The following is a 12,588-nucleotide window of genomic DNA, read 5'->3' as shown; positions in this document are numbered from 1 at the left end:
TGCTGGCAATCAGCAGTGTTTGTGGAAAGGCAGCATATCCCAGCTCTTGGTAACCTTTGTGCAGGGAGAGCCAAGATTGCCCTTTATAGCTTGAGCTAGCCCCTCCTCTCACCATGCTAGAGAAGCACAAGATCTCTACATCATCCAAGAGACCCCATGGGAGCAGATCTCTCCTGTCTCTTGGAAGGACCAGCATTTCCACGGCAGGTTGCTGTGAAATCCTCTCCCCTGGCTGTGACTGCAAGTGCTACAGACCTGTCAGGCCTCCCACTCTCTGCTGCCCAGAATTAGATGAGTCATCTGAATTATCCTTTCAGGATCCCTCCAAGGAGACCTGGCCTGTGAGACACCCCTGTCCAGGAAGGATACTGAGGCTGATGGGACTGGATCCACTTTGTCAGACTGTGTTTGGAGGAGCAGCAGATAGACAAAAGATGGCGGGAGGGAACAGAAACCCAGTCACATGCCATTTATAATTTGGGGAGAAAAAAAAATCTTTGTGAACCTCAGTAAATTTAAATGTCCAAATAAATGGTTTTCTGTAACTTAAAACCAGAAGATGTATTGTCTTTTGAACAGAAGTGGCATTTCTAAGCTTTTTTTCTTTTTGGTCCTTGATTGGATTCCACCAACAGAATGAAGAGCAGGATACATTTTCCCACCACCACCACCACCAAAATGTGAGTGAAAGACATGGAGAAAAGAATGAAATTATTTTGAAATTTCCTTGAGACCGTTTTGATTTATTTGCAAAATACAATGAAAAATGTGATTTCATATGGATTGAAAACCCTATGAAATGCTTTTTTTTGAGTTTTACTGGATGTAAGAGAAACGCTTCCATTTTTATGTGGTGAGGAGGAAAGGGGTAAAACACAGAGAAATAAAGAAATCAAAACCAAAATCGAAACTTTCTATATCAGCAGGAACTTCTTTTTTAATAAAATGAAAATGTTTCACAACTCCATTTTCTAAAAGAAGCTAAACAGAATTTGATCAAATTACAGTCAGGCTAAAATAAAACTTAAATAACAGTGTTTCAGCAATTTATTAAATGAGATCCCCAGCATCCTGTGCTGCTGTGTTAAGAGATGATCTGTGTAAGAACAGTATTAGGAGGCTCTGAAACACTGAACCGCTTAGGAATGAGCTTCTGTCCCCCAAATCAACCCAAGCAATAAAGTGAAATACCTGGAGTTAAATGAGCTTAACAAAGAGATGATGGATGTATCTAGAGCTTAGCTGGAACTGTTCTCAATTGTTTAATTTTACTGACAAAATTCTAAACAGGTTTGTAGTAATTTGAAAGGGCAGGAAAACCAATTCTCCTTTAAGTTTGGAAGGTGCCTAGCAAATTGTTTTTCTCCGTTCTTCTCTTCCTCAGCCTTTACTTTATCTTCACTGTTCTGAGAACTTGCACTATCAGAAAAACTAGTGATGTACAGATTTCCCTATTAATAGCTGTGGATCTTGATGAGCTTTCCAACAGACTGATTTTTGTCTATGAAAAAAAAAATAAGAGGGATGTTCCTGTAGCTGATGGAAGTAAGGTCAATGAATGTTGTTTGGGGGAAATGCTCTATGTGCTGCATAACTTTGATTACAAGTTAACAATTGTTTGTGGATTTCTGTCATGGGATATGTAGCCTCTTGTATCATAAAGCAATAATCAAAATTACATGTGCTTAGAACATCCCAAGGCAATCTCCTTACTCAGCAATTCTACACAAAAGAGCCTTTTTCCAGCTGGGCACTACATCCAGATTCCCTATGAAAATGGTTGTAAGTTTTAGCTCCAATTTTGGCTCAGTCTGTATCCCACATAAAGCCTGGCTTTGCTTTTGGAGCCCTGGAGAGGCTGAGAGAGGCATTTCACACAAATTTGCAAGTGTGCACCTTGTGTGGGTGATGGATGCTGTGCCTGCACCACTGGCAGATCACTGGTGTGGGAAGAAGAGTTTATTGCCAGCCAAAATACAGGTGCACAGTGCTGCTCCTGCAGCCTGTGTATGACAGGCATCCTAGAAACGAAGGAAATACACCGTGGGCTGTAATTAGGCCCAGAGGGCTGATACTTCTTCCCTTTTTCTTATGTTTTATCGAGTCATATTATCTCTTTTAGGAGCAATCTCGCTCGGGGTCACTGGGTAGCAGGGCCAGGCCAAGCACAATAAATTAAGCTGGGCTGCTAATTCAAAGCAGATTGCTCCAGCTCCGCGGGTGCACATGGCAGGACATCGCACTTCCAAACTCGACACAGGCTCCCTGGCCCAGCCAGAATAAACTGGTTTGCAGTCATGCCTCAGAATAAACTTCAGTAAGTTTAATAAATATTATATTTAAATGTGTGCGGCTCTGTGTGTAAACCACTGTGACCAAACCGAAGTAAACTGGAGCTTGTGTTACAAGCACTGTGGAAATATCAGCATTCGGCTTTTTTAACAGCCCACTGTTTGTACTACCAAGCAACAAGAGCTCCAAATAAGAAGCCATAGCAGACCTCACCTCCTCCTGACGCCTACTGTCTAATGGAGACCAGATGCAGGAGGATATCTTGCCTGCAGTGAGTCAGAAAGTTGTGATGCATCCAAACACGGTGGTACAGGGACCTGGTAATGCAAGGGACAACCACTTGCTTCTATTTTCTGGGTTAATTTAGTCAGTCTGCCTTCTCTGACTTGTCTGATGAGATATATTCTGGTTTGGGGTGTTTTTTGGGTTTTTTTCCCACTTCTGTCAAATTCCTTTTGACTGGAAGTTCCCCAGTAATCCCCTGTGTTATTTTCATGGTGACTTTAACGTTCATGCCCAGGTGTAGTCCTTCTATTAAAAATGAACAATAGCAGCTGCTTATGCTCAATAGCTGTTCAGGTTAAAAAGTTATTCCCCTTGATCAGAAGAAAAGAGGGGTGTTGGGTGAGGGAGAGGAGTGACTCTGGCATATGCCAGAATACACTATTCTCACTGGGAACCCAAAGAAGGAGAGGCTAGATGAAAATATTCATCACTGGGTAAACATGGATTGGAAGTATTTACTCCGAAAACAAACGATAAAAATGGCTTGCCCTCAAATTGGAGGATGCACTAAGTGGCCCCCTGAGACAACAGAATAGGAAGAGCTATTTTAAATGCTGATAGAACACCAAGATTAGCTAGGCTAGGAAGAAAATTTTAGCATTTTCTATGGAGGAAAGTATTGGAATTTAAAATTATTTTAAAAATTAGAGGCAGAGACCCCAAGAAAAGTAAGTGAGCTGAAAAAGGAAGAGAGCAAATCAGGAAGAGCAAGACACCCCACTTAGGCATAGCTAATTGTTCCAACCAATACAAGAAATAATTGATTAGACAGCAAAATATCTAGGGGTTGCAGTGAGACACAACCTGATTAGAGCAGAAATGTCACACTGCATTAAAGATATGGAAGTCATGGAGGTGTATATAAGCATGAAACTTCCACAAAGGAATGTTTGCATCCTGCTTAACATTGGCAAAACCTCTGACTGTGTTCAGTCCTAAGCTGGCTTCAGTGCAGAGTGTTCCTGGAAAGGGAAAGGCTGTAGACATCTTTGTATTCCTGACATCCAACATGCATAGAGCAAGAAGTTATCTGCTCATGACCATTTTTCTTTTCTGTGCTCTGTGTGAACACTGCACTTGCTTTTTATTCTTATGCATGTTTGGTTAGAAACACAGATTTCTTTGATAGGTGAGGTTACAGATGTGTGTAGGCTTTTAAAAATGATGTGCAAAGGCAGCTGTGTGAGGATGTGAATCCTCAAGCCCTGTAAGGGTTTGGACATGTGGACAGTTAAGCACACTCATCACTGGAGTGCAGTGTAGCCAGTTGAACATTCCTAGTGACAAATGTGAAATTAAATCCACGTTGGTTGCAAATTTAGGAATAAGCCAAAAGTATTTACTTTCAGCTCTGCCAATGCACACCACCCAGGAGGCCAAAGAAACTTGGTACTCATGTGCTGCAGCCTACTGTATTGATCCACCTCCCCTTTTATGCACACACACCCCCAGTGTAGCCCTGGATCTTCCCCTTGCCTCTGTGTGCACCAGCAGGAGACCCACTGGCATCAAGGTGGGAGGTAAAGGCATACAGCAAGAAAAGAAAATCACACATACTGTGGGTATTCCTAAACACTGAAATGTTGTAAGTGCATAAATCCTATTGATTTCCATGATATTTTAGAAAAATGCCAGTTCAGTCTGTGGACAGAAATGGGCTGTGCTTAGAAATCATCCACAATGGATAATTGAATGCTTTCTTGCACCTACCACAGCATCCCTCGGACCACCAGCATTATCTCACTGAGCTGAGTGGTGGGAGAAGCAAAACACTTAGAAGGAGATAAATGTGCTATATTTGAGCACTGTAATCCCGATAAATTAGCTGTTCATCCCAGCTGCCTTTCATCTCTGTAGGAAGGAAGGGCATTTCAGAGCACTGTGATCTCCCAGCCAGGGAGACAGCTATCCCTGCCCTGCCTGAGGCAGCCAGTTCGTTAGCCCCCTGGGCTATGAGGACAGTTAAACAAAACCATCTCGCAATTAGCAATTTGCTGCGTCCTCACCATTGCCTCTAATTTGGGGATGTCAGAGGGTTGCTTCAACGTTGGTTCATGCCCTTTGTGTCGCTGCTTGCAATTCTCAGCTGTTGCCTCCAGTAACCTGTGCTTGAGGGACCAGTTTTCTAAATGTTCCTTAAGCAGTGCATCCTTTTTTAATGGGAGAGATCCCTTTCAATGAAGGGAAATACAATCTATAAAATGCAATCCCTCATTGCATTTTATATGTGTTAGATTTTAAGTCGTTCCCAAAATAGAGTTTGTATTAATTACCATCAAGTTTGCAGAAGTTGGGATTGATGTAGTGAAAACCTCACATGTGTAGGATCAAGAGGTCAGGACAATAATGGCACAAGCTGATTTTACAGGAATACCATCATTTTGGCCATCTCAGGAGTCAAGTGGTTTTTTGTGCTTTTGTGATTTTCTTCGGCCTTCAGGTCAGAACCAGGAGGTAAGTTTCTGGCTAGTTTGCACAAACTCTGTGTTGAGCATTTTAAACTGGAGTCTCTGAAAACTAAGCAGGGATTCCCCCTGGTTTAATTTCTCTGCAGCCAAGCCATGTGCTCAGGCTCTCCAGTCCAGCTGAGACACAGTGTTGGAGTTTCAGAGCTCAGGCTGAGGAGCTTTTACGCTCAGTGGCATCAAAAAGTTCAGGTTGCTTCAAAACAGAAATCCAAATTCTAATGGCAAATTTTGCTGTCACAGAAGAAAAATGTCCTGTTTCAACAGACAAAACAAGGCAAGATAAGGCAAGATAAGGAAATAAAGATTTTTTTTTTTTTATGCCGAAAAATCCCTGGAAAAGTTTTTTTGGGGAGAATCAAAGTAGATTGTTCTCTAGAAGGTCAAGGTCTTGAGTTACATTTACTTTTTCATCCTATACATGACTCAAAGAAATGGCTTTTTAGTAGATGGATTAAAGGTGCTTACTTCAATTTCACTGACAGACAATGGAATTTCAGATGGCATTTATAGATATCTCCTTGGGAAATGTTGGAGTTTTTTCTTTCAGGTATATTCCTGTTAGAAAATCAGTTGTGATCCAGCTTCAGGGCGATCTAGTCCTAATTGTTTCTTGTTTAAAGGTGTAATGATAACCAGGTTATACGAGAAGGAAACCACACCCCTATGGAATCTCTGTAATTTCATGCAAAATATTAAATGTACATTATTATTGTTATTTTTCAAAAAGCAACCAAAAGCAACCAAGCCTCACAAATAAGAAGAGAAATGTGCCTTTTCCATTAACCTATGGGATATACTTCACTCATTCTTTTGCTTTGATTTTTTTTATTCTAGCTAAGAGCAACTCAAAGAATGAAAGCCCAGTCTTGATTCATGTCATGTACTTCCCCAGTTCTCCTTTGAATGCCTTGGCACCATCTTACAATTAGTGCTGCTTAGTTAATTGGTGTATCACCACTTTAGATTCTGGAGAACTTGAATTAAGCTTCATGAATTTGGCTTTCAAGGACAAGAGCAAGAGCAGCAGAGGGACAGCACTGATCAACAGCTCAGACAACTGAGATTCCCAAAATGCTTTGCATAGGAATGTCTCAGGGTTTCCTAACACCGGGGAAACAAGAGTTTTCAAGCTTCATGAGAGAGTGGTCTTTATTACTGCAGGCCTGGTTGCTAGGGTATATCACCGTGTCCCACAGCCATAGGGAGGAGGAGGAGAGAAGATCTAGCAGGCAGGAATTGTGCAGCAAGATTGATTTATTTAATTATTTTACAAACTCTTTTATAGACTTTTTTCTTCATAGTCTAATTGGACAAAGGATCGGCCACCCCTTGGGGGTGATTGGCTAAAATCCTAAAACATCCATTGTGAAAATATTTTTCTACTATACCATAAACAAGACTTTTCAAGGCTGCAGGTGTTTGGTTGTTTACATTCCCTGCTACCTCTTCTGCGTGAGAGAAAAGTCTCTCACAGACTTAGAAAGTAGCAAGAAAATCCTTGCTAGCAGCATTTTTGTATCTACAGGTCTTTGCTCAAGACAAGGACCAAAGGGATGAACAATTGCAGGTTAAAACTGTCAAAATATTTATTTATTGTTTTTCACCTCAGTAAGCCTGTAATTAGGAAATACATTTTTTCTTGTGATCACCCATTTGATGTGCTATGTGCAGCTGGGAGGTAGCCAGGAGAGGACTTTTTTCTGCTGCCTGTTTCTGGCTGACCCTAATAACCAGAGATGGAAAATAGTCCTACACTGGGTGCTGCTTCAAGGAATACCCAGGCGAACAGAATTTGCTTTTCCTAAAGAAGAAAAAGTTCCAGTTTTAAACAGGGTTTATTTCAAGCATCATGTCTGAAAAACTAGGACCGAATATCCAGGATACTTGTCAGCTCTTCTACACCCATTACTAATGATGGGCAAATTTGCTTAGGACAAAACTGAAGTGTCCCTCTACTCCTCCCACCGGTGTCCACAATCCAAGGCTATGGGGTCACCACTTCAGCAAAGAATTAATGTTATTGTTAATATTAAGCACTTTTCCCATTTTTATCTATTCACGAGGAAAAAAATAGCCAGGTTTTCCTATTGGAAAATTTCCGATCAGTCCAATGACCAAGCTGAAGGACTTTGAATCTTTAGTTTTTTCATTGTTACCATATGATCCTCCTGTCTCTGCTGCTGTGCTCTGTGCTGGTCTGACCTGAGACCCTGAATCATCCCTGGGAAATGGCTGCTCTGAGCAGTGCAGAAAGAAGTGTGAAGCTCTTTGGTGGTTGCTGTGGTTTCTTCTCTCTGTTTTGTAAGGCTCAGCTCTTTCCTGGTGTTCAATAAATGACAAATATGTCCGTTTAGTGTGGTTTTGTAGGGAAGTGTAAATTGTGTCTGCTGATACCTGCTTGTCAGTTTAGCCTTTTCAGTAACTCTTAAACTTATTTCCACCAAATCTGATGGAGGGATGGAGTATCAAAGATAACTGTGCTTCTACAGACTTCATGAAAATAAGCATGTGGGAAGGGAAGAGAAACCAGAATTTGTGTCTCCCAGGGACACAGTTTAGTGATGGATGTGGCAGTGCTGGTTGAGCACTTGGACTTGGTGATCTTAGAGGTCTTTTCCAACCTAAACAATTCTATAAGATCCAGTCTTAGTGGTTTCTGTGACAGCATCCAGCTAGTGAAATGCCTGATGTCCACCTCTGGCCAAGCTGCACGTGGGTAGTTCCAGTGCTGCCATAGCATGACCTGCCTTTTCCTTGGGCATATCTCAGGGAATGTGAGGCAGAGCTGAGGTCAGTGAGTGTCATCCATGGGGACACAGAACAAACAATCCCTTTGAAATGCATTTTTGCCAGAAATCAGATTGGGATGCAGCTCAGTGCGAAAAGAAAAAGGAAATTAAATACTGGTTCTGTTGAAGCCAACAGCAAGATTACTAATCTTGAATTTTGGCCACTTTCTGTAATAATGTGGCCAGAGAAGAAGTTTTTAAGAATACAAAATTGTGGATGCAACCCTTGCCGTAGATAACACCCCAATAATGTGGTAGGTGATTCAATCCAGTCTCTCTTTGGGAACTACAACTTGTAAATGCAAAGTCTGGATGTTTGTCTATCTTCCTTGAGACTCCATTGCCAACACAAACCTAAGTATTTATCCTTCTAAACTTGTTTTGCCTCAGAGGAGTTAAGATAATTCTTAGTTCAGACCTGAAAGTGGGATGAGTGTTGGATGGTACACAGGGCCCTGTGCTGCCAAAGGACTTCAACAGGGGAAACACCCACCTGCCTCTGATAGTCATCTTGGGGTTCCTGAATCTCCCTCTGGAGCTACTCATCCCTCCCTGGGACTATGAGGGAAGCCCTGATGTTGGTTGGGTCCCACATCTTTAGACAGCTGGGAGGGGGTTACCTGGTGACCCTGGAGAACGCTGGAGAGATTCAGTCTTGTATAAAAAAGCTTGAAAAATCTCCACAGGCAGTGTTTTATGGTGGAAATTAGAGAGTAACAATCTTCACCTGACTCTTTCTGAGGTTCACCATCAGTATTTACAAAGCAGTAAAGGTCAGCAGCACTCTGTCTTATGCACAGGCAAGAGAGCAAACTCACTTGGTTTTGGAAATGTGAGACATACTGAGATGTTTAAAAAGAAGTTTTCAAATGAGCTTACCCTTTTCTAGCATTTAGGAACAACCATCAGCTATTAGCTGTCCCTCCAACTTTTAATGCATATGATCAAATACTTGAAGGCATTTCTGGAGTGCTCAGAACTATTTCAGTGAAAGTGGTAGTTACAGAAACGATGCTGCTTCCAGCCAACAACTCCCCACAAGATGAGAGCACCAGACAGCCCCTGGCCACAAGTACCAGAAATTTGAAAGAAAATAAAGGGCTCAGTTAAAAAAGAGAAAGATCATAACTTTATAATAACACTATTATTCAAAGAAAAGTACTTCCTTATGAATTTGCAAAACCACTTTAGGCTTCAGGATTTTTTTTCCATCCCCCAATTGCAATTAATTGTAAACCATGAAATAGAGCATACAGTAACATCAACTGGTTGTGAGTGCTGTTGGTTTCCCAAAGGCTGTCACTTCACCCGGGTCTACCAACTGGTTTTCAGGATTACACCCTGCAAACTTGGAAGGTGTCTGAGAGAAAACAGGTTAAATGCTCCCTCCTGGCTTTTCTTTCTGCTGAAAAAGAAGCTATTGACACATCACTACTTGTTGTTCATTATTTCAAGAGAGAAGAACTTTTAGTCCATTTCTTTTCTTTTAGTTCCTCTCAAATAATGCATATATTTGTTCCAAATTTAAAAACTGCTGAGGAGTTGACTGGTTTTGTGACTACTATTTTTGACTATTCTCAAATAATGCATATATTTGTTCCAAATTTAAAAACTGCTGAGGAGTTGACTGGTTTTGTGACTACTATTTTTGACTATTCTGCTCATTATATCTGTGCAAAAGGCTCTTGGCTTTATGTGTGCATTGAAAAGCCACCCTCATGTTGAATGCTGTCTTAGGGTCTTTGCAGCAACTCGTCCTTTTTGTACAGAGAAGTGAAACAGCAACTTTGTTCCAAACAGAGTTTAAAGGTGGAAAAACTATCTCATGGCTGGTATTTTAGGTTTCTACAGCAGAGAAGTAGAAAAGTGGCAGTTCAGCCAATCTTAAGGACAGTCTTGATTTTCCAAGAGTTTCAGATATATTCAAACTTGCATATGCTCTACATCTGGACCAAGACTTTGGCTTGTAATTCTACAGGATTTTGCCAGTAAAGCATCAGAGCTGATACAACACTTGTTAGGCTGATTTGGTTTGAAAAAACTCATGAATCTCAAAGTTTATGGCTGTGAAAAATAAATTGTCTGTGAAAACTGGGGTGACTTGCTGTGGTTTTTTTTTTTGTTTGTTTGTTTTTTTAAGGAGAGGTAGGCCAGAAGAGGCTTTACATGAACCTTTGTCTCCCTAATTCCTGGCTGGATAAACTTGCATTCTAGCATGAGGCTGAGAACTGTCTCGAAGCTGTAAAGTATTTTCTTCTACATGTGGCACACAGGGAAGCTTCTTCATGTTTAGCATCAAGACTGGAAAGATGTCACAATAAACCCCTTTCTGAGGAAAAAGAGTATTAAGAGTACCCCTCTAACAGCTCTGGAGTTTGCTACATATCCCCTAATATTAGGCAATCTCTTTAAAAGAGATGTAAGAAAACTCATTATTATTATTATTATTATTGCTATTATTATTATTATTATTATATTTTTGACTAGAACAGGTTTTTCCATTGGCTCACCTGGAAAATTTGCCATAATATCTGGTATATTTGCCATATTATTTGGGTTTTTTTCCCCGTGCAGGATAAAAGAAGAAATAACCTTCTACATCGAATTTGCACTTCTTTATTTCTAGTAAGAAGCTTGTTTTCAGAGACAGGTTAGAGGGAGGAACGAGTTTACAATGGAAAGTGTTGCAGGAAAGCACGACACATGGGCTCTTTTCTGGTCAAAGTCTGTTTTGTACAGAGCTGTCTGTACCAAAAGGCTCCTTGAGCTTGGCAAGGACAAAAGGCAAAGTTAATTTGTGGTACTGTAATGGCCTGTATTACCAGCCTGTTTAGAACACAGACCAATGGGTTGGGCAATTACTTTTGCTCCTAAAGTCCAAATCTGGGTGCAGAGGGACACTGGCACCATTCTAAGCCTAATACGTTTCTCCATAGAGAAGGAATGTCATCCCTTGCCTGTAACTCGTGTTCTCCAGGCAGACATCCTCAATTACCCGCAGGAAATAATACTGTCAGGAATGTACCTTAAACATCACTGTTTTATAGGGTTTATGCCTGAGTCCAGGATCCCAGGAAGATTTTATCTGTCCTCTAGGAGATATAGCCTTGAATGCTCCACCAAAGGGTCTTCTGTGTCCTTTCTTTCAAGAACTAAGGAGAGACTCATCTTTTCTCTCAGAACATCCCTGTGACAGGGTGACATTCACTTTAGAGTCTTCCTCATGGTACTCAAGTGCTCTCCATAGCACAGAGGTTGCAACTTTTTCAGGAGAGAGAAGAGCTGAATGTTTAACACTTAGTGAATTATTGGAAGAAGGAAAAGATTTATGAGACCAGAGGGAGCATGGATGAGCCTGACTCTGACCAGTGGGGTGAGTGTTCCAAGACTTGCTTGATGTTGTGTTCAAGTATTTTACATTACATTCCACAAAACACAGAAACGATCTTTTGAGCAATGTCAACATCACGGTCTTGCTCTCCCACATAGAGCCCTTAGGTTATAATGTCATGTTTACTCATTCCCACATGTTCACAGAAATCTTTCATTTTTGTACATAATGGCAGAACTCCTAGTGGATAAAAGGATGCTGCTTCCCATTCAAGTTGGCTTGAAGCTGGCAATTAGGGCACTGTTCAGAGGAGGAGGGAATTTGAGAGAATCTCTCTGAGGCAAGAACAAGAACAGAACCTTGGTTTCGAGACTCTGAGTGTCCTCACACCATTCAAGTGTTGGAAGGGTAAGCTGGGTTTGATCAGGGATTTTATGGTTGCATATATTCTTATATATGGGACAGAGACACAATTAATAGGACATACCTGTGCCATATCTGCCGGGCTTTTTTGGATGTCTTGAATGTCCTAGTGCATCTTACACAGGTTGTTTATCATCCAGACTTTCATTCCCTGACTGGGTACAGTCTAATTTTCAGCCCACACTGTGTCAAATGCCCTTGCCAGGGAGCAGTTGGATGGAAAATCCACTTCTGTCTCCCCTGGGCCATCGACCACCCCACGCTCTCAGCTTTACTGTACCCAGGCAGGAGGAGGGACTTTACAGTAAAACCAGAGCCAGCAGATTTCACTCCAGACAGCAAGAGCTGGATACAGTTCTGGTTTCTGTACTCAGCTGAGGAACATAAAAACCATGATAATAGAAGTAGGACTTTTTTTCTCCTGATTGTGGTTGTATTAGGCATAGTGTCCAATTTTCTTTGAATATTCCAAATATCTGGGCACACACATTTTGGTGTAACAGTTCCCTGTGAGGCAGATGTCACTGGCTCACAGTTTCTGGCTTGGCATCTTCATCACTGTACAGATATATTGATTTTGTCTCTCTCCTCAATTGGTCTACATGAATGAGGCTTAACATGCCAGTGAGGCGAATGATGAGACGGGGCTGACACTGTATCAAATTACCTTTTACAAAGCTGTGTCATATATCCAATACCTGAGTCTATGTAAGCCCTAAAACATGATACTCTGCTGAGGCATGTCCAAGATGTAAAGGGGAACTCCTGTGTTTAGATACAGCAAAGGTCTGGAGGTTTCTTTACCTTTTTCTCTCACTGTTGCTACCACTGACAAAGAAATCAGACTGACATCTCTGCTACTAATGTGTTTAAACAAAGTAATTTGCTTAATAAATACGTTATTTCTGAGCGCAAATAGAAAATTATTCCAAATTATTTGCTCATCAGGGGCTGTTGAAGTTTGCGGACCTAATCTTGCCTGATTGTGGAGAGGTTTATG

Source organism: Corvus kubaryi, unplaced genomic scaffold, assembly GCF_017639235.1.
Source record: "Corvus kubaryi isolate FWS band 111438036 unplaced genomic scaffold, C.kubaryi_AGA036_p1.0 split1-131, whole genome shotgun sequence".
NCBI classification, from domain to species: Eukaryota; Metazoa; Chordata; class Aves; order Passeriformes; family Corvidae; genus Corvus; species Corvus kubaryi.
The sequence above is the reverse complement of the archived record's forward strand: the minus strand, read 5'-3'. Positions refer to the sequence as shown.